This window comes from Cryptomeria japonica, chromosome 2 (genome assembly GCF_030272615.1).
Source record: "Cryptomeria japonica chromosome 2, Sugi_1.0, whole genome shotgun sequence".
NCBI classification, from domain to species: domain Eukaryota; kingdom Viridiplantae; phylum Streptophyta; class Pinopsida; order Cupressales; family Cupressaceae; genus Cryptomeria; species Cryptomeria japonica.
The window spans coordinates 420,354,191-420,378,780 of NC_081406.1; positions in this window are offsets into that span (position 1 = coordinate 420,354,191).

The following is a 24,590-nucleotide window of genomic DNA, read 5'->3' on the forward strand; positions in this document are numbered from 1 at the left end:
CTCTCCACCTACTAGAATCTCAACTCGAGTAGCCCTTAGAACCCATCATCTAATGAGAGGAACATGATCCTCTGAATCCTCCTCCTCTCCACCATGAGATATAGTTACCCTGGGGTGTAGCTGAATCTGACCAAAATTAATGCCTCTCCTACAGCCCCCATCTAGTCCAATGCACCTGCCTCCTCTTGTAGAGGGTAATCCTCTCACTGATCTCATACCTACCTTGCCAGTATCCCTCCCAATCCATCCCACAATTCTCCCTCCCATAGGAAGTGGTCTCCCAACCCTTCCTACCTGTCCAAAGGTCCTCCATAGACTCTCAATCAACCTCCTCTCCATCCAGGTCTCCTACCGCCTCCACCTCCATCTTTGTTGGCAAATGCACACTCCAATGAGAAATTGTAGGTGATTGAAGGTATTGTCATTGATGGCAACCTTGCAATGATGTGATACCGATAGACTCTACACTAACACTGACAGACTCTACACCGGCACACAGAACACCGGCAGCGAATAGGAAGAATCCTGACATCCTGGCCGACAACAATTTTGTATGAATATATTTTGTAATTAATTGTAAAATATTTTGTAAGCTGACATTGCAGTTTGTAATATGACTCATGTATGTATGAGATCATTGTAGATCATTTAGTAGACAAGAGATAGGATGCGAAGTATGGAAAAGTAATAGCAGACCTAATATGCAAATTATTGGTTAAGGGTTTATATTGTAGCAGAGCTTAAACCGGTACTAAAATTGGCATAGCAGATGCTAATCTGAAGTAGTACAAGACATTGGATTAGTATAATCCATTTTGTAAGTCAGTGAGACTTCTTTTGTAATTGAGCAGTGAGCTCTAGGCACTTGGCCGACCTACATGTGCATGCCCCTATTGTAAGAGTAATATTCCCTTATTGGCTAGTAAGCGAATATTGTGGGTCACAAATCCCACCGAGGTTTTTTGTACACCAGGTTTCCTTGTTAAAATAATGTGTTATGGTGTGCTTCTCATGTTGTTGTTATTGTTCTTATTTACTGCATTATTTTTGGTTTACCGGTACTCAGTTTTAATATGCTTTTCATGTTTTAAATCAAGTAATTTGATATACCGGTTAGATACTTATTCACCCCCCTATCTTAGTATCTTTGGGAATCCTAACAATTGGTATCAAAGCTTGGTCCTCTATTTTCAAAAGCCTAATAGCTTGAGGAAGATCTTGTCACCGGTAGAGATGGAAAACTTGAGAAAACAATTGGAAACAACTCGTACAGACTATGGTGCAGAAAAAGTGAAGAATATCAAACTTGAGGATGATCTGAAGGCTACTCAGGAAATTATTCAAGCACTTCAAGAGAATTTTACTATTGCAAGGAACTGTAATACCCTAAAAATGGTCATCTAAACCATGGGCCCCTAATCTCAACAACATCACCAAGGTCCTAACCAAAAGGCAATTAAATCAATCTTGAGCACATAATTAATTCTTTAATTATCAAATATCACATGGTAAAATCAATTACCCAATATTAATTAAATATTTATTTAATTAATTGAATCATTCCAAGAATATTCATTTTGATCAATTATCCTATTTTAATTTATTAAATATCTTTGCATATTTAATTAATTAATAAATTTGCCATTCAATCATGCAAAAAAAAAAAGAATTAATTTGCTACAAAAAGAAGAATTTATTACAAAACAAAGAGTTGAATTGAAAATTAAATAAAAAGAATTGAATTAAGAGAGAAATCAAACTTGAGATATTATTTCTTTTTCTAAATTGAGAACTTGAAATCAGAAAAGCAATTAATTGAATTATTAATTATTCTCTTAAATTGGAACTCAAAGCTTTTAGAAAAGAAGTTCAGTTGCATTAAGAAGACTCTTTTCTTGATTAAATTGAAGAATTATCTATTTTTATCACAAATGCATGGAATTGATTTATTATTGTTTTCCAATGCAACTTGGACTTCTAATTCGAATGCATTTCAATTGAACTATAAATGGAATCTATCTTAAGGTTAACTCAACCTGATTTCTCAATTATTTCAATTAATCCTAAATTGAGCGTTTTCATCATCTCTCTGTAATTCTCTATAAATTCAGTCATCAGCTCTCATTCCAATTCACCCCAGAGATTTTTGAGAATACGTCATTAATATACTAATTTCACTCTGGAGTCATTGATTGATTATTATTGCTTTTTTTTTAGATTACTTGCATCCATTTTACATTCATTATTGCTTGCATCAATTGTTGCTTGAAGTGATTTTTTTTCTTGAATTATTCATCCATTTTTTTTCATCCATATAGCTTAATATCATATAGATTAAATCCTTTGTCTTGGTGTAGTCTATTCACTGGTATTGCTTATAAAAAACTAAGAGCAATCTTATACTCACATCATTTAGAAGGCAATGGCTCGCTTTGCTATGATTTATTTTTATTGATTATTGATTACTAACCATGCATATAATGACTTAATTGAAGTGTTGTGCTTGCAGATATAGGTTCACTTTTTCACACACACATTTCTAGCGCCCACCGTGGGGCCGAAGACTACTTCTTTTTCGGCCTCCAAGATTGATTTTTTTTTTTTTTTGGGTTATTTTTCAGTTTTTTTGATTTTTTGGTTTTTCGTCCGTACATCTCGTACGACAATTCCCACAGGCTTGAACAATAAATTGCAGGTGTCACACAAATTTCCATATCCTATTGTACTAGCATATATTCTGTCGTATGAACATAAATCCTCTATCGTATGAGCAGACGTCATCAGCAATCTTCTTTCGTGCGATACTGAATCCTTCGTACGAGTCAAGAATTTGTCGTACGATTTTTTATTCTCTAGTAAAAAGGCAAATTTCATGATTTTATCATTTTTTTTAATATTCTGATGACTGACCCTGACTGTTTATCTATTTGTCTTAGAATTTTTCATAGCCTAACTAGTTTTTGCAGAATGCTTGTCGAAGAATATGCTTGTTGCACAAAGACAATATGACTACTAATTCATTGTCTTTGCAGGTTGCCTAAGGAGAATTGACTAAACATCGTGTATTCTTTAAATTCATTTTTAGGCACCTAACTTGCTATCTGGTTAATGAACAAAATTTGTCTTTTGTGTTTTAGAAAAATATGAGAGGTAGGAGAGTATGCTCTTGTCTTCTTTTAGACAATCAGAAATCCAGACCCTTGAAGTGTTTTCTTAAGATTGATTTCAACATCTTTAGCAGGCCTGCCCTCCTGAGGAGCTAATAACTCTATAGCCTTTAGGCCTGATGAGAGGGGAATGACCTAAGTGGGAATGGCTAGATGCCAAGTACTCCAACCCACTATAAAATAAACATGATTTGATGAAAATCAAGTCAATGACAGTGCTCAGGAATAGCTCTCCTCTGTACCTTCGGGTATATTAAACCTTGGTTTTCAAGGCTGGGAGACCTCTTAATTGATTTTATACCTCGACACGCCGAACAGACCCCTTACTAAATCCAATTAAAATTAGAAGCTACCCGGTTCACCTCCGAAAGGGAGATAATCTTTGTGCAAGAGAGATAGTAACTCTCCCAAGATACTTGTCATTTCGTGCCCCCATTAGCATTTGGAGTCAGATAATACGGCATTGAGAATCCATTGCATGAGACTGAGCGACTGTATTCTGATTAGCTATTGGGTGTGTACCTGAGTCTACAAGAAAAGGTTTTCTTGCCTCACCAAGTTCCTTAGGGTTTGCATGCTGTGATTGGAGTTACTATACATACTATCTATTTTTTGTGTTTTCATCCTTGAAACTAAACTTGGAATACCAAAATTGGAGAAGACAAGAAACAAACTCAGTGAGTCAAAACTCTTTCCATGTTAGAAACTAGTCCATCCTAAGTCAAAACTCTATCTGTGTCAGAAACTAGTCCATCCTAAGTTGAAACTCTGTCCGTGTCAGAAACTAGTCTATCCTGGTCAAAAATCAGTCCATCTCAGAATTTTTCATACTCAGTTGTCAATACTCAGCAGTCAGAAAACTCAGAATTTTTAGTCTCTGCCCTATGAACAGTCATACGAGTCTACTAATTTATCATGTTGCACCAGTCCTGTGTCGTACAAATCTACTCAATTGTCCTCCTATAGCAGATTCTCTATCGTATGAGTCTAAATCATTCATCATCCTGCACTGTATTCTGTCTCATACGAGGCAGAATCAACCTCAGTCTTTTGTCATCCTACACATGCCCATCAGTCATATGGTACAAGGTAGCAACTCGTATGAAACAAAACTTCTATTGTCCTATAACTGCTAAATTGTCATCCAGTTCAGAAAACCCAGTCGTACGAGTCTCTGGTTTTGTCAGACAGAAAAGTCAAACTTGCCAAAAACATAGTCTACCACGAACATAATACTGGTTATCAAATTTTCTTGAGCATAAAACAGATCAAGATAGTGTACCTCAGCCATTTTTTGTTGCACAATTTCATGGATCACCCTTCAGCTAGTTCAATCAAACTACCTATCAAACTCAGGTCACTTAGATAACGTCTTACATAGGATATATCATTCTTGAATCAGACTAAATCTTAGTTACTATTTTAGAATCAACCCAGGTAAACATCTTATACAGGATAGATCTTTCCTGAAACCAGACTAAATCTTAGTTGTTTCTCTCAAACAATACTTAAACCGAACAAACTAGCACTGAAATTGATCTTGACCTCTGCATCAAAAACAACTCTAGGTCACACTAATCCATAAAAATGCCTATTCAAACCAAGAGTTCTCGTAAGAAACAAGCCAAAGGAAAAGAACAAACCTTCACTTATCAAGATAATCCATTCTATGTGAAGGATCCCCTCACTGACATGCCATCATCATCAGGCAGACCAATTTTTGATGAACCAAAATCTCCCACTATACATGAGACAGAATACAATGATGGAAACAAAAACGACCGTAATATCCCTGAAAATCATAATGACTCATCATCATCAAGTGAGATTGATGAAGCTACTAAACCTCCAGAAAAAGAAATCCTTGACCGTCAGAAAGACAAACACTTTAGAAAAATGATGAAAACTCTCATGACCTGAGAAAAGGAAGACTATTTCTTAGAACTAGCAAATCAAGGTGCCAAACTTCCTATTGGATATGATGTTCAGACACTTGTTACTAAAAGGGAAGACTCACCTATAATCATGGTACATAAATAGTTACTAGCTTTGCAGACAGAGCTCACAGAGCTGAAGAATAAGGACAAGTCCCCAAAACAATATTCTCTGGAAACAATATGTCCCTTTCCATTTGACAAGAATTTACACATGCCTCCATTCCCTTCACGAGTGGAAATCCCAAAATTTGACAAATATGACGGTACCTCAGATCTGTTAGGGTTTCAAGCAGATCCGAAGCAAATATGAACTAACAATTATATGCAGATTTAAATACAAAAGATAACGAAATAAAAAAGGACACAGATAACACAAAGATTTAACGTGGTTCACCCAGAATGGGTTACGTCCACCATACACAGTCATCCAATCTTTCTTATTATCTAGCAAAAATAGTACATCAACATTACAATGCCTTAAGCATCCCAGCCGCTTATAACATGCGTTCTTAGGGCAAAAACAAAGTCGGTCTTTTTAGCGTTTTATTACAATGTCGGTTTTCATCAAAAAAATACCCAAAATTTTTTTTCTCGGGGGCTCCCGCCCCCGAACCCATCCCCGGCGCCCGACCTAGCCCCAGACCCCAGCGAGGATACGTGCTGAGTGTACAATACTTTGTTGATTAGTCACCACATTTCAACAAGATCCTCAAGATCATGTTAGGGAATTTAGTGCTGCTTGTATGGAATTCATGCATGATCAAACGTACCTCATGCGTCTCTTCCCAAGGAGTTTAGGGGGTCAAGCAATGGAATGGTTCTCAAGTCTACCCAAAGGAATAAAAACATTCGAAGAACTAATCCAACTATTTTTACAACAATACTCATACAACATTCGACATCTTGTGACTATGATCGATCTTTGTAATACTCAACAAAAAACAGGGGAACCTCTTCTTACTTTTCTCCAACGCTAGAGAAGGATGTTCTCTAGGAACCCACGACCTATTCCAGACTCTGAGAAAATGGATATATTTGTCAATAACTTGGTCCCCAAACTAAAATATAGCGTACAAATGCAAGTACACCCATCATTTAACAAAATGGTAGATAATGCCATTCGAATGGAAGATGTGCTCATAAAGAAGGGGGATATAACACCTTGGAAAGAAACACAAACAGGATCTATCTCTAAAGAGAAGAACAAGTATTGGAAATTTGCCAAAAACAACAATAAGAATGTTGTTAATGATGGAGTAGTAGACACTGTCAAAACCAACTCAAAATCCACAATATTCAACCTGGCTAGTGGTACACAAGCACTTAAAGCCACTGAGATTGCAGCAAAGAATCCGCCAAAGAAAACAAAGGAATGGTTCAAAGACAAGCCTTGGCTTTCCAAACCTAAGCGTGATTTTACTCCTCTTGAAGAATCATATGAGTCTTCTTTCAAAACTTTGTTGGCAAACAACTTGATAACACTACCAGATAACTCCAGACCATATGATCCGGATGTCAAACCAAGATGGTGGAGAGAAAATGAATACTGTGAGTTCCATCGGAATAAGGGTCATAACATAAACAATTGCATGAAGCTAAAACATGAGATTTAGGATCTCATAGATGCTGGTAAAGTTGTTGTTGGGAATCATCCAACCAATGCTGATCATAAAGCATTTATAGACCCTTTGCTTGCTTATGAACAAGGTGATTCCTCAAAGACCAAAGGAGGTGCCAAGGTAAATGATGCTTATGCCAGCCAGGACAACGTTATCAACATGATTGAACCTTCACACTTAGAATATTGCAATGTGATTATAGTTTAAGATAAACCAAATGAATCACGATATGCAAAAGCTCTGACCAGATCTCAAAAGAAAGATACCCTCCAAGGAGCTAGTTCTTCCAAACCAGCTCAGGAAACATCAAATCCAACAGCCTTGCCAAACAAACAAAAGGAATCAACCTTAGAAAAATTTAAAAGATTAACCTCATCATCATCCTCTGGATACAGCGTGGTTGAACAGTTGAAAAGGACAAATGCTCAAATTTCAATTTTTGAATTGCTATAGCTCTCATCTACTCACAAGGAAATCCTAGACAAAGCATTTCTCACTACCAATGTTCCAAAAGATTTAGACATTGATCAGTTTCAGTCTATGGTGGGTCATCTAACTTCACCTCACTATTTGACCTTCTCTGAGGAAGATGACAATTCATTAAATCATCCACGTAACCAGCCATTGCATATTGAAGCCATGATTCACAAACATAGAGTTAAACATGTTTTGATAGATGGAGGCGTGTGGTTGAATATCTGTACTTATCATCTGCTTACACAACTAGGATTCTTTGAAAATGTCATTGATCCAGGCAAGAAAATAACAATTGAAGCCTATGATGAAGAAGAGAGGACCTCCAAAGGTTTGGTATCATTACCAATCAGTGTTAGAATATTTAATCTTTACTTAGCTTAGGTTTATTTTTTATTTAGTTTAGGATATTCCTTTGGAATTCCTACATGTAATTTGTCCTCTAGTACATGTGTGAGGACAAGTCATTTCTTTTATTTTCCTTTATTAAGGAATATTAGATTTCCTCCATAAGAGGATGTGGACACATGGCACACACATTTTATGAATGGTGGCATTCATAGATTTGGGAGTTACTTTGTAACTCCTCTCCTCATCTCTATTTAAGAGATGTCTCCTCTCTCATTTCTTCTTAATGACAATATTGTAAAGAGCTTCTTGCTCTCTCTCTCTCTCTCTCTCTCTCTCTCTCATTTTTAGGCATTGCCTCATTCATAATATCACAAGGGGTTTTTCTTTGCTTTTCCCCTTTCAAAATTTCTTGTGCCTCCTTCTTCACATTTGGGTGATGCTCCAAGGTTTTTGTTTTTCTCTTGGTAACAATTACTTCATCATAAACTTTCTTGGATTAATTTTTCCTTTCCTTGCTCTTTTATTTCCTTTCATGGTATCAGAGCAGGTTTCTAATCCTTGTTTTAAGTTGACCTTGATGAAGGTTACCATTCTGTGGAGTTCACCTTGTTGGAGGCATTCTTGAGAGGAGAAGAAGTTCTTTTTCTAATATTTCCTATTGTGCAGGTTTTGGTTTCAGATTTTAACTTTTTTTTCAAACTTGTTAACAAGTTTGCCTGCAGGTTTAATCTCCTATTCTAGTTAGTTTTTATTAAAAAAAGTGTTTTGGAAGGCTTGCCACCAAAGTTCCTTCTTTCTAGTTTAAATTTAATTATTTTTAAAGTTTTGGAAGGCTTGCTGCCAAAACTCCGGTGCTAACTTCTTTTCCTGCATACTTTAGATTTCATATTCATTTGTTTTGGAAGGCTTGCCGCCAAAACAGTTTCATCATAAAGTTGTTTCTCTGATTCATATTGCAGGTTCTCACATTTTGTTTACTTGCAAGCTTTTTTGATTAAAAAAAAAAAAGGAAATTTAAGCTTCCTTGCAGGATTTTGTTATCAAATTTTCTCATTTTCTAACCTCATTCACAGAATACTAACTCTTTTTTTAATAGCTATTGATCAATTTCAATCTTTGTTTGTGCTTATTTCAGCCTGGTTTACTTTACATAATAAATCTTACATTTTCTTTGCATTGTTATCTTTGCACATTTATCTGTGTGTTCTTCCCCCTTATTGTTATTTTGTTGCTAAAAAGTCTGAGAAATACTATAACCTAATATTGAAAACTTTTAAAAAAAAAAAACAACAAAATTTTCTGTAAACACCAGCAAAGGTTTCCAACTTGTATTCTGTGTTATTCCACTCCTTAGGATCCAGGTAGATCTTCTTTATCTTCGAGCCATCATCACGGTACCTATTTTGCTTCCCATCAATCTCTGCAGCTGAAACGCACACCAGGTGAGAAATCCCTAGAGCCATTTCAAACTCTCCAACTATAGTCCACTGGAAACACAGGGCGTCTCCAGGTGGGCATGGGGCTTGCAGCAAACACAGAGCCACAGACAAATTGAACAAACAGTTTATCCTATTATATAAGAAGTGCATCAACGGTAACATTGTTGTTTCTAGACATTTCTTTGAGAACCGTTGGCCATCGTTCCTGTTTTTTCTCATCGTAAGAACCAATCTTCATAGAGTAATCCCTACAACTACCAATCTACCATTTTCATTTACTCTAAACTATTCGCACGCATCAAAGGTCTACTGTTTCAAGTGTGATTCCTGATTTGTATGTTTGAAGTCTCATACGGTAGATTGCTTACTTCTAGCTCTCAGCACCCATAGGGCTCTCTGCGCAGCGGAAGCCAGACCAATAGCGCCCATAGCCCTCAGCCCCTTATAAACCCATTTTGAATTCAACGTCACTTGGAAATGCCTTTGGCGTAAGTGGCTCACTCACTGCAAGGAGATCATTGCAGAGACCCGTAAAAACAATAGAATCTGTTTCAATTGGTTTAAATCTTTTAAAGCTGATCTTGCAAACTCATATAACACATTGGCTGGCTCTGATGAATGGAAAACACCTTGTAGTATTACTCCATCTAGGAACTGGATTCGAATAACAGTAGCTTTATATCTCTTTCGTGCAGTTTTTATCTGCTTTTCCCTACGTTTTGTATTCAAACCTGCGTTTTGTATTAACTCTCACACCTGCGTTTTGTATTCATTCTTGTCATTCATCTTCTCTGCAAAATAACGTCTCTGTACTGTAGATTCTTTGTAGTCTATGTATCGTCGCTTCTGTTTGCAGTCTGTTCTCAGTCTGTGTCCCAATCATTCTTTGTAAAACGGTTCTCCATCATTAAATAACGTTTCTGCATTTATAATATCAGTTTTGTTGGTTTTAAAAAAAAAAAATTACATTTCACCACATATAAGGCTTAAACGATTAAGTTTTAATATATAGTAAGTTTAATAAGTTTAAAAGATTCAAAAATTTATTAAATTTTAATATATAGTAAGTTTCAAAGTGTGCATCAAAGTTTTACAAAAGAAGTTTTTTTTATATAATTTTTTTTAAAACAATTTTATTTTGTTAAATGAAAATAATTTTCAATATTTTTTTGTTTAAATAAAATTAAAATTTTTTAATAAAATTTTTCACTTCCATAAATCAGTTTTTTTTAAAAAAAGGTTATTATTTGAAATTTGCTTAGTTTAATCAAGGAGGTTAAAATTTTTTTTATTTCTATCCAAGAGGGCATTTTTTTTCAATATTAAGCATAATTTGTTCATTATTTTGCTATCATGTCTACATTAATTCCGGAAATTAAATTAAATAGTTCCAATTATCATTCATGGAAAACACATATCTCGTTTATTTTTCGTTTCAAACACCTTTTGGATGTTGCGACTGATAAAACATTTGAACCTGCTACATCTGCTCCTCAAGCCGACCTAGATAGATGGAAGGCTCAAAATGAGGAAGCACTTGGTTTAATTGGTATTTCAATGGTTCCTGATTTGTATGTTTTAATTGGAAATTGTACAAAAGCGCATGAAGCTTGGGAAATTTTAAAAACAACTTATGATAGCTCAAATGAATCCCGAAAAATTCAACTTCAAGATCAACTTGAAGATCTAAGGTATACGGATTTTAAAACTATGGATGAATTCTTATTAAAGTTTGATTCTGTTAATAGTCAATTAACTGGTTTAGGAGTTACTCTAGCTGATTTACGTTTAATTCATCTTATTCTTAAAAAATGTCTTCCTCATCAATTTCAACAATTTATTACGAATATTCATGCTCAACTTGCTATTCCTAGCTTAGCTACTCAATTAACATATGATATTTTTCGTAATTTATTGCGTCAAGAGGAAGCTAAATTAATTCAATTTGGTACTCTTAAAAGTAGTGAACATGCTTTTATGTCTAAAAATCAAAATCATAATAATAATTTTAGATCTAATAATAATAAACATAATCATAATCATAATAATAATCATAATAATAATCACAAATCTTCTAATTATCAATCTCATTCTAAATCCTATCATAATAATTCTCATAATAATAATCATAATAATACGTACAATAATCAAAGGAATAATTCTCAAACAAGACCCCATTGCACATATTGTGGGAAAGATGGACATATTACTAATAATTGTTTTAAGAAACAAAATGGTAAAAAGCCCATGAATCAAAATAATAAAAATAATCAACATAAACCTCATTATAAGAAAGGTAATAATAATGGTAATTCATCTCGTCATGCATTTACATGTACTTATAATGTTTCTCAACCACTTGAGTGGATTATTGATTCTGGTGCATCTCAACATGTTACTTCTCATAAAGAATGTTTTGAATCTTTGCATCCCGATACTTCTAATATTCCTGTTCAATTAGCTAATAATCATAGTTGTAAAGTTGAAGCTATTGGTGATGTGAATGTTCCTAATGGGAAATTACATGATGTTCTTTATGTTCCTGAATTAAAATCAAATTTGATTTCAATTCCTAAACTTTGTCAAGATTCTAAGATCAACTTTTATAGGGGCATATGTTATATCATTGATCCAAACACTAATCATGTTATTGCTACTGCTAAAATGGATAGTGATAACTTATTCAAGTTCTATGAATTTGCTCCTCCAAAGTATTCCTTGCTTACTACTGTTGATTTTACTATATGGCATGAAAGACTTGGCCATCTCAATTCTGATTATATTTCATTGATGCAAAAAGCAAATATGGTTGATGGATTGCCTAGTATTGTTCCTTCTCAAATTGTTTGCAATGGTTGCATGAGTGGTAAGATGCATAGGGAACCCTTTCCTCATGGTCAATCTTGGAGGGCATACACTAAATTGCATCTAGTTCATAGTGATCTCTTGGGTCCCATGGAGAATCCCTCCATCCAAGGTTAAAGGTATGCACTTACCTTTGTTGATGATTTTTTAAGGAGAACATGGATATATTTCCTTCATAGTAAGGATCAAGTGCTTGATGTGTTTATTGAATTTCATATGTTTGTAGAAAGGCAATCTGGTTCTAAAATTAAGATTCTTCGTACTGACAATGGAAGAGAATATGTCAATAATGCATTTAATGCTTATTTGAAATCTTTTGGAATTAAACATGAGCTTACCGTTCCTTATACACCACAACAAAATGGTGTGGCAGAACGGAAGCATAGGACAATTGTTGAAATGGCTAGATGTTTATTGCATGCTAAAAATATGGATTACAAGTTTTGGGCTGAAGCTATGGCTTGTGCAACATATTTAATTAATAGAACACCTACCAAAGCCTTAAAGGATAAAACTCCTGAAGAAGCTTGGTCTGGTAGAAAGCCTAATTTGCAGAATTTAAGAATTTTTGGTTCCATAGCTTATGTTCACAAACCTAAGGAGAAACGAAAAAAATTAGATGCTAAATCTTCTCCTTTTATTTTTGTTGGTTATGATGAAAATACTAAAGGTTATAGAGTTTACAATCCTATTACTAACAAGGTAAAAGTTGCAAGAGATGTTTGTATTGCAGAAAAAGGCATTCATGATTGTTCTAAAGTGGAGGATGATGAACTTGGTCAAACCAAAGTTGTGCTTGTGGAGGACCAACCTCCTTCTCTTAAACCTACTTCTAATGCATCTCTTTCTATTCCTTCTAGTGATAGTGATGATGATAATAATAACTCTACTCCTCATGACTCTTCTTCTAGTGATGAATCCATTACTTCTAAAAGAAGACCTAAATGGTTTAAATCTTTAATTCAAGATAGTGATGAATACTTAGCTAGAATGGATAAACTTCAAGCTAGGAGAGTTAATTATTGTAATTATGCTTTAATGACTACTATTATGAATTCTAATGATCCTAAAACATTTGATCAAGCTAAAAATCAACCGCATTGGCAAAAAGCAATGAAGGAAGAATATGATACTTTAACTTCTAACCAAACTTGGGATTTAGTTCCCTTGCCTCATGGTAAAAATCTTGTTTCTTGCAAGTGGCTTTATAAAACTAAATTGAATGCTAATAATCAAGTTAGTAAATTTAAAGCTAGATTAGTTGCTAGAGGTTTTTCTCAAATTGAAGGCTTAGATTATACTGAAACTTTTGCTCCTATTGCTAAAATGCCTACAATTAAACTTGTGCTTGCTTTAGCTTCTAGAATGAATTGGCCTATTCACCAAATGGATGTTAAAAGTGCTTTTCTTAATGGTGACTTACATGAGGAAATTTATATGTCTCAACCTCCTGGTTTTATTAAAGAAGGTAATGCACACTTAGTTTGTAAATTAAAAAAATCAATTTATCGATTAAAGCAATCTCCTAGGGAGTGGTATTCCAAGATTAATGAATTCTTTCTTTCTCAAGGCTTTATTAGAAGTAAAAATGATCCTAACTTGTATATTAAACATAGTGAAGATGATATTATAATTATTATCTTGTATGTAGATTATTTGATTCTTACTTCAAGTTCCAATACTTTGATTTCTGATATTAAGTTTCAACTTAATCAAAAATTTCAAATGACTGATCTAGGTCTTCTACATTATTTCTTAGGAATGCAAATTTGGCAAACCTCTAAAGGAATTTTCTTATCTCAAAGTAAATATGCTCAAGATCTCATAGATAAGTTTAAAATGAATGATGCTCATCATGTTTCAATTCCTATTGAATTAGGCACTAAGTTAATGCTTGATATGCAAACTCCTCTTGTTGATCCTACTTTGTATAGACAATTAGTTGGAAGTTTAAATTATTTAACTCTTACTAGGCCAGATATTGCTTATAGTGTTGGTTTGGTTTCTAGATTCATGTCTAAACCTCAACAAACACACTTTAAAGTTGCTAAAAGAATTTTAAGATATATTAAAGGAACAATGAATGTAGGTTTGTTTTATGATACAAATTCTGATTTTACTTTAAAAGGTTTTACTGATTCCGATCTAGGTGGAGATCCCAATGATGGGAAATCTACTTGTGGTTATTGTTTTTTTGTTGGTTCAGGAGCAATTTCTTGGAATAGTAAAAAGCAACAATCTACCTCTCTTGGATCCACTGAAGCTAAGTACAAAGGATGCACTAATGCTTCCAAAGAAGTCTTGTGGCTTAGAAGACTACTTGAAGATTTGGGTCTACCTCAACACGAACCAACTCCATTGTATTGTGACAACCAAAGTGCCATTGCCTTGGCTAAAAATCCAGTTTTCCATGCAAGGACAAAACACATTGCTCTCCAACACCACTTTATTAGAGAACAAATTGAAGACAAGCAAGTTTCACTCCTCTATTGCAAAGGGGAAGACCAAGTTGCAGATATTGATTGATTGACTGTACTTTATAGAATCAACCCATGGATATACCTACTTTTGCCAATGACTATACATTATCCTATTATCTCAATGTAGTCAAACCTATGAACTCTTCCACCAGTGAATAGAGTGAAAATATGACTGAAGAGGATATCAAGTATCTTAGTCGCAAAAACAAGAAAAATAAAAATAAAAGATCTGATGGTGAAAACTATACAGTGGCGGTGTTAGAATCTAAAAAAGAGAAAATAAAGGATGTACTTAAAGGTGAAAACCTCTCTGAGGCACCTAAAGGTGAGATACTTGGTATACTACCCAGTCATTTTAGGAGCGGTCTTCTATATTGATCGAGCCAACTCAGCCAGTAAATATTGGGAATCAAGAGACACCACAAATTATTCACGTATCTCAATCACTATCGGCAGGGGAATTGAAGGATTTCACTCAGCTATTCTTAAAGAAGAAAATAAATTTTGCATGGACGTACTCTGATATGCCAGGCTTGGATCCTGATCTCATTATGCACCATCTCTCAATCACACCAGGAGTAAAACCAGTTAAACAAAAACTCTGTAAGATGCACCCACATGTTGCACTATTGGTCAAAGCTGAACTAGAGAAACTACTTAAAGCTAGATTTATTAGAGAAATAAAATATGCTGAATGGATTTCCAACATAGTACCTGTGTCAAAGGCAGATAAATCTATCAGAGTTTGTACAGGTTTTAGAGATCTCAATAAAGCATGTCCAAAAGATGACTTTCCATTGCCAAATATTGATATTATAGTCGACATGATAGCTGGGTATGAGATGTACTCGCTAATGGATGGATTTTCTGGCTACAATAAGATTAAAATTGCTCCTGGAGATCAGGAAAAGACAGCTTTCACCTATGCATGGGGAACCTTTTGCTAGAATGTTATGCCATTTGGGTTAAAGAACGCAGGAGCGACCTATCAGAGAGCAGTTACAACTATCTTTCATGATATGATGCACAAGAATATGGAAGACTACATTGATGATACTTTAGTGAAAACTATGAAAAGATCAACACATATTCAAGAGTTAGGTCCTATCCTCGACAGAATGGAAAAGTTCAAACTCCGGTTAAACCCAAAGAAGTGTGCATTCAGAGTGACATCTGGTAAGCTACTTGGATACATTATTTCAAAAAAAGGAATCGAAGTTGATCTTGAGAAAGTCAAAGCCATAATGGAAATGCCACCTCCAAAGAATATCAATCAAATGAGAAGTCTACAAGGATGTCTCCAGTCTATTAGAAGGTTCATTTCTCAGCTAGCAGATAAGGCTCAACCTCTCACAAAGGCACTAAGGAAAGGCATATTATACAATTGGGATCAAGAATGTGAACAACATCTTCAGCAAATCAAAGAGTATCTGTCAAATCCACTGATCTTAATGCCACCTATTCAAGGTAAACCATTAATCTTATATATATCAACAACAATTTCATCACTGGGGGCACTTTTGGCACAACAGGATGATGACAAAAAGGAAAGAGCTATCTATTACATCAGCAGGACATTGGTGTCTTATGAAATGAATTATACTATAATAGAAAAAGCATGTTTGGCATTAGTCTTTGCATCATAGAAACTGAGGCACTATATGCTAGCACATTCAGTCAAATTGGTGACCAAAATTGATCCACTCAAGTATCTTCTTAATAAAGCAACACTCACCGGAAGATTGGCAAAGTGGGTAATGATCCTTACAGAGTTTGACATTGAATATGTGGAATGCAAAGCCATAAAAGGACAGGTAATTGCTGATCAACTTGTTGAAGTTCCACTTGAGGATACTCAACTGCTACACATCGAGTTCCTAGATGAATCAATAATGCATCTTACTCAACAACCCTGGAAGATGTTCTTTGATGGGTCCTTTACTCAAAATGGTTCAGGTGCTGGCAAATTATTCATTACTCCTCAAAAGTACTCCATCCCAAAATCTTACAAGATTTTATTTCCCTGCACAATATTGTAGAATATGAAGCCTTGGTAAATGGGATAAAGCTAGTCGTTGAATGGAAGGTTGTTGAATTACATATTTATGGAGATTCTCAGCTAGTCGACAAACAGATCAATGACACATATCAGACTCGAGATGAGAATTTGATGCCTTACAAAAGAATGGTTAACGATCTCAAGAAGTACTTTGCTTTTGTGTCATTCCAGCAGATCCCAAGGTTTTCTAATAGAGCAGTAGATGCTATGGCCACTCTGGCATCCATACCTAAATTATAAGAGTTCAATGCTCGCTTTGAATTCCTGGTGGAAGAGTTGCGTTACCCAGCTTATGATTCCCCTGAAACCCAAATAGTCTGTTCTATTATTGGACACGACTCATCCAGATATAGCCACATCTACTTCTATCTACGTGACCAAGTTATTCCTAAAAATCTTACCCAAAATGAGAAAAGAAACCTAACTCAAAATGCTTCACGGTATGTTATCATAGCTAATGATTTATTTAGATGAGGTTTGGACGGTACATTGCTTAGATGTCTAGAAATTGAAGAGTCTAAACGTGCATTATCGGAAGTCCATGAAGGTATTTGTGGATCTCATTCAAATGGTTTTACTTTAGCTCAGAAACTATTATGGGCTGGCTACTACTGGCCAGATATGCAAAAAGATGCCATAAAATTTGCTATGACTTGTGAGAAATGTCAGCTTCATGGAAATCTCATACATGCCCCGGCGAGGGATCTCATACCATTCATTACACACTGGCCTTTTCAGCAATGGGCCTTTGATCTCATTGGTTAAATATATCCTACATCATCCAACGGACATAAATTCATCATAATGACCACTGAGTATTTCACCAAATGGGTAGAGGTGGTTCTGCTCATCAAAGCAACTAGTAAACAAGTCGCCTTATTCATCCTAAACTATATAATTTGTAGGTATGGGATACCTTCATCCATCGTGACTGATAATGGAGGACAATTTAAGAATAAAGACCTGGATGAACTTTGTGAGAAATTCAAAATAAAGCAACATTGGTCATCAGTATATTACCCTCAAGGTAATGGACAAGCCGAGGTGTCTAACAAAAACCTACTGACTATCTTGCATAGAACAGTGAACAAATCCGATAAGGATTGGCATCTGTAGCTCAATCTTGCACTATGGGCTTACAGAACAAGTATCAGATCACCTACTGGGGCTACACCTTTCTCTTTGGTGTATGGGTCTGAAGCAGTATTACCTATTGAAGTAGAAATACCATCTCTAAGAGTTTCGTTGCAAGGTCTTGTTACTGATGAAGATCATAGAATATCTAGATTGCAAGAACTCGAATTGCTAGATGAACGTCGGCAAGTGGCATTTGATCATCTCATAGTGTACCAAAAGAGAATGTCCAGAGGATATAACAAGAAGGTTAGACAAAGAGAATTTCAGGTTGGAGACCTAGTACTAAAAGAAAATCCAAAAAATCAACAATTTCAAGACAACAAAGGGAAATTTGAACCCAACTGGCTGGGTCCCTATATCGTTACTGCAGTCTTTGGCTCTGGTGCCTATCAGCTCTCAACATTGGAAGGAGAAAAAATCTGAGAACCGATTAACACCATCCACCTAAAAAGATTCTTTACTTAGCATTCTCTACTCCAGCAAACTGTACAGCTGAAAAAGTCCTAAAAAAAAACCTAAAAAAATGGAAAAATCATAAAATACATAGAAAAAAAAAAAATGTAAAAGAGAAAATGCCCTAGTGAAAACCTGGTAAACAAGCACCTTGGTAAAAAAATAATTTGATTCTCTGCCAAGTAGGTGAAAACCTGGTAAACAGGCACCTCTTATACTCAAGCGCTCCATCTATTAACGCAACATTGGCATTTCCCACTTTCATGCATCTTTGCTTTCGCTTGTACATATTTTGCGGTCACTTTCGCGACACCCTGGTTCATTGGAACCCACATGACTTGAAACTGATCAATGCCCTAGTCTTAGGAAAATCGACAGAGCACATCCCATGTCCTAAGCAGTATCAAACAAGTCATTTTCCCATAAGTGAAAACCGGTCGTCCACTCCGAGTCAGTCATCAGTCTCTTGACTACTACAGAGTTTTTATCACTGAGTTAACAAGCAAAACAACATAATGGAAAACAATCACTAAACAGTTTGAGCTATGCATGAAAATTTTCTTTGTATGTTGTCTTTTATATTGGTTTTCGATTATTATCCCCCTGAGTAACTCGAGGAAGTCTGTATTGAATAAGAGGAGCAAGGATTTGGGGCATAATATTTTCTTTGTTCTCTACTTGTAGGAATGATCCCGATGATCTGGAAACATATAAATTAGCTAGGTGTCTGTGATAAGAACCTTCACATTAAGGTGAAATCGCCTCACATACCTCGACTCCGCTTATTTGTATGCTACAGGGAGGTCCATATCATTTCTTTGTTTGTTTTGAGGGAATTTCTTTATGATGCAATTCAGGTCCCTGCGAAATCTGTCCAAGGATATGAATGAAAAAAGGGTCATTGTGGACAAGATAATTAATATTGCACATTGAAAAAGAAAGGAACTCTAACATGGCTATTGTGTTCGTTATTCTCAATGATGAATCTTAAGCATTTTAAATCTAGTGACTAGGTTTAGGTTGCATTTCGCATATCATTTTGCATTTCCTTTTGCATTTTGTGACTTTAGAGTGATTTTGGGTGTAATAATAATGATCTCTTCATTTGTTGAATTAGAGCTGGAAGCTTCACCATTTCTTCGCTAAGTGGTCTCTTCTTCATCATTTCTTTGATCGAGTACTTGTGTTTTGAGATGTTAGCTGCATACATAAACATCTTATATAGATTCATTCATTTCATTATTACTCATTTGTAATCATTTATTTGAATATAAAAAGAAACAAAAAACATAGACATCCATAATCATTTGCAATACATACATTCATGCTGAAAAAGAAATGCATACATATAGAATAAAGCATATAAAAACATCTCATAACCAATTGACACAAGTAAAATGAAGTCAAATCGGATCTTGTATATATATATCATCTCAAGTCTAAGAGTACAAAATGATTTCCAATGACATATACAAACTCCCATTGGAGCAAGAATTGTATAGGCTACAAAAATATGGGTGTGTCTACAAAAAATTATTCCAGCTACAAAAAGAATTATCTAGCTGGTACCCTCTCCCTCATCGCCTGGTGGAGGAGGAGGAGCCTGATGCCTGGGATCTTGTCGAGGTGCTCGTGCTCCCTCTAATCGGGCCATATACTACGAATAAGGTTGCACTTGCTGTGCAACAGGAACTACAACACTATACGCTGCTACATAATAAGATGCCCTACTACTCTGGAGAAGGATCTCCTATCATAGAGACTCTGTCTCTACTATCGACTCTGCTCTCAAAGTTGCAATCTGGCGATCACACTCAGTCCTCACCTTGGCCAGCTATCGGTCTCACTCCATCAGCTGAGTCTGCGCCACTATCAACTATAACTGTAGCTTTACAAGATGTGCCCTCATCGACCTACCTACATCCTATCCATGCTCTCTTGCAGGTCCCCCATCTCCACCCCCATCTCCACCGCTACCACCACCTCCACTCTACTCCTCTCTCCACTGTCGTACTTGTCTAGGACTTGCTCTCTCCTCCTCCGCCTCACCCACTCCCCCCAGGGATCCACCCTCACTCCTCTACTGCCTACCCTGAGCTGGTACCGTGCTGCTGCTCACACTCAGATCACCACTACCCCGTCATGGAGCCTCAACCCTCTTTCCCTGACTTTGCCTCTAGCCCTATCTTTGGCCTTGTCCCTATGCTGGTGCAGGGACATCATCCTCAACATCCTCAATGTGAGGAGCCTACTCACCCGGATCTGTCAAATGTGGGAAAGGATGCTGCTGAAAGTAATCTCTGTACTAGGGCAATACCCCCACATCTGCTATATCATCCAGGTAATCCCACCTCAAGCGGTGTAAACTTGTCAGCTCCTGCATAGCCAATGCATAAGATAGCCTAGGTGCCCAACCCTGGCTCTCCTCATCAGCATACCTAGCATATGCTGTAAAATCCTATGAGATCCCCTAAGGCCAGCCATACTGCCTCATCACTCGTGAAATGATGAATCGCTCCACAATAGTCTGTGATCTCCCAATTAGTGGGCGTGTGACAAACAAATCTCTTTGCACTGCTCGCCAGTCATCCCATAGCTCTAACCCTCTATATGGTCACCATACGACAGCTATCAAGTCATTGAGCTACCATCTCTAGAAGTTTGTCTTGCCCAAATGGGGCTGCGTGATATATCTAGCATATCTATAAATGATCAACTGTTCTGGCTCCCTACTGTCTGTCACTATCGGCCGACACATGGGAAGGTGCTCCCAAGCCCACACCTACAAAATATATACCCCAGCAGCCATGCTCCACCCCTCTCTATAAATGATCTCATGTATCTCTTGATACATGTGGGCCAGTAAACAAGAACCCCAGCCAAGTCTTTGAGGGGACTCTATCAATCGCTCGAGCATCCGGCCCCATCCGCTCTGAAAACCCTACTACCCTTGGTCTGACATTAGGAAGCAACCAATAAAACCTACTAGGACACATGCCCGCGGATACTCCTCACTGTACCTGCCCATCAATATATCCCAACTCATAGAACGAGTCAAGATATCAGGATCCCTGAATATGTTCCTCAGTGCTTGTAGTCTAGGTAACAATGCGGTATCATAGTCCACCTTATCCCCAACAAAAGGGATACGAAGGATCCTGTACATATCCTCGGGAGTGATGGTCAACTCCCCAATAGGCAAATGAAAGGTATTATGCTCTGAATGAAATCGTTCTACCAATGTTGTGAGCATCCCATGGTTCACACGGATATCAGGTAACTGCATCAGGTGAGTAAAGCCACACATATCAACATGAGCCTGGTCAACCTCAGAAAAATCTCAAACTAAAGCCATCGTTGGTGGATATACACATCTGAAGAGCACAGGAGGTAAGCAAACCTGCAACAATCCGACAATGAAACATTAGAAAACATTCCAAATAATCCTACAAGAGAAGTTAAACATCATGCAAATCCAACTAAGTCAAATGCCAAAGCAAAATTTCATGTTTACACTTTCAAAAATGGTCACTATTTTTCGAACGACAAAACACAGTTAAATAGAATCTTGTACGAGTCAGGAATGGCTCTTCTATGAGTCAAGAATGGCTCTCGTATGAGTTAGGAATGGCTCTCATCCAAGAAAACAACCTTAAATGACAAAGTTTTATATAACACATGACAAAATGGTCTTTTAATCGACCTCTTGTATGACATAAGGGAGGGCTTCATATGACAATTCTAATGGGTTTAAATGATAAAAGAAAATTTGCCAGTTTCTCGTACGAGACAGGATCCTATCTCGCACGATAAACCGAGACACCCAACCCAAAACCCGTCAAAAACATGAAGAATAAACAAAAAAATCCAAAATTGGAAACATAAAGAGGCTTAAGATCGATCACTTACCGCTGGCTCATAGTTTTGGGGTCGATTATGTCTTCTTTGGTGCTCGAATCGATGCTCACGAGTAGGGACCACCATTTTTCTTCGTAGAAGGCTTTTTGAATTTTCAAACTTGGAGGGTTAAAATGAATTGAAAATGACACTTTCGTCCTATATATAGCCAAAAACCTAATTTTTCAACTTGCTCCGATGGACACGAAAATTGTACCCTTAGCTAATGTGCTTGCTCTGATTCCATTTTCGGGATCAAAATAAAAAATCAAGATCATCTTGCTAGTCAATTTCACAATCTGGACCACTTAGCGCTCTTTTCATCAAATGCTCATTATTTCTTCAAATTGCACTCAATTTCAAACACTGAATCTTAATTCAATTTCATTCTACGCTCAACATTACAATCAACTCTATGCTCAATTTCCTAATCATCGCCGAAATTTTTTTTCAAAAAAAAAAAATCCTCATGATCAATTTGTGCTCAAATAAGTTATTCTTTGTCACACAATTGCCTTAATCATGTACCCTCGCTATCTTTTGATTTCGCTCCCGAGGGGGCATACTCACGACCTTATGAATCCACATCTCACAAGTCAAGAATTTTTTTTCAAAAGTCGAGCAAAATCTTTTCAATTAAAGAAAATCAATCCTTATCGCTAAGAGGCATCTCAGCTTCATTGCTTCACATCAAATTGAGATCCCTCGATCATCTGAATCAATCAATCGCTAGGGGCATATCAGTTTCATCGCTTCAAATCAAGCTGATATTTGTCTTTCATCTGAATTAACCTCTTAACATTAATCAGTTTCATCGCTTCAAATCAAACTGATTATTCGTTTAAACTAGATCAAAAAGTTTAAAGAGTTTCGTTGATCACTCTAAATCTAAGCAGGTGTTCAGTATTCGTTTCTTGATCAAGCTGGACGGTTTATTCTTTGCTCATCGTGTCTTGATCAATCAAGATCAAGATCAATTTTTTATCATCACTCACTACATCTAAGATCAATCAAGTTCTAGATCAGTAAGATCCGCTTCTTGATCAATCAAGTTCAAGTTCAGTATCTTTGTTTTCTATCGTTCCTCAGTTCAATCAAGTTTGGGATCGGTATCATTTTAATCAAACTTCATTCAGTTTTGTCACTTCGAATCAAGCTAACACCTTTCTTTCGTCTAGTTCATGATCAATCAAGTTCAGAACTGACATCTCCTAGACATCACACATTCTTTGAACCAACGCGCTGCTCGCACATTAATTCAAAGAGGGGCAAATGTAATACCCTAAAAATGGTCATCTAAACCATGGGCCCCTAATCTCAACAACATCACCAAGGTCCTAACCAAAAGGCAATTAAATCAATCTTGAGCACATAATTAATTCTTTAATTATCAAATATCACATGGCAAAATCAATTACCCAATATTAATTAAATATTTATTTAATTAATTGAATCATTCCAAGAATATTCATTTTGATCAATTATCCTATTTTAATTTATTAAATATCTTTGCATATTTAATTAATTAATAAATTTGCCATTCAATCATGCAAAAAAAAAGAGAATTAATTTGCTACAAAAAGAAGAATTTATTACAAAACAAAGAGTTGAATTGAAAATTAAATAAAAAGAATTGAATTAAGAGAGAAATCAAACTTGAGATATTATTTCTTTTTCTAAATTGAGAACTTGAAATCAGAAAAACAATTAATTGAATTATTAATTATTCTCTTAAATTGGAACTCAAAGCTTTTAGAAAAGAAGTTCAGTTGCATTAAGAAGACTCTTTTCTTGATTAAATTGAAGAATTATCTATTTTTATCACAAATGCATGGAATTGATTTATTAATTTTTTCCAATGCAACTTGGACTTCTAATTCGAATGCATTTCAATTGAACTATAATTGGAATCTATCTCAAGGTTAACTCAACCTAATTTCTCAATTATTTCAATTAATCCTAAATTGAGTTTTTTCATCATCTCTCTGTAATTCTCTATAAATTTAGTCATCAGCTCTCATTCCAATTCACCCCAGAGATTTTTGAGAATACGTCATTATTATACTAATTTCTCTCTAGAGTCATTGATTGACTATTATTGCTTGTGTTTTAGATTACTTGCATCCATTGTTGCTTGAAGTGATTTTTTTTGCTTGAATTATTCATCCATTTTTTTCATCCATATAGCTTATTATCATATAGATAAAATCCACTATCTTGGTGTAGTCTAGTCACTACTATTGCTTATAACAAACTGAGAGCAATCGTATACTCGCATCATTTAGAAGGAAATGGGTCGCTTTGCTATGGTTTATTTTTATTGATTATTGATTACTAACCATGCATATAATGACTTAATTGAAGTGTTGTGCTTGCAGCTACAGGTTCACTTTTTCACACACACAGGAACAAGAGGAGAAAACTTTGTGAAAAGATGCAGAATGAGGAAAATGAAAAGGAAACTCTTAATGATTTGGTAAACAAGCTAAGACAAGAAATCAATACATTGAAGAATGAGATACAGGATATATGACTATGAGATTCTATAAAGAATTTGAAGATAGAAAGAACAATAAAGAAGACTTGGTTAGAAGACTAAATGATGTTGGAAATGAAAACAAGACTTAGTCATGAAAATGATATGTTGAAGATAGATCTTATGCATACACAAACTGACAGAACTGAACTCATGAGACAAAAAGGAATCTTGGA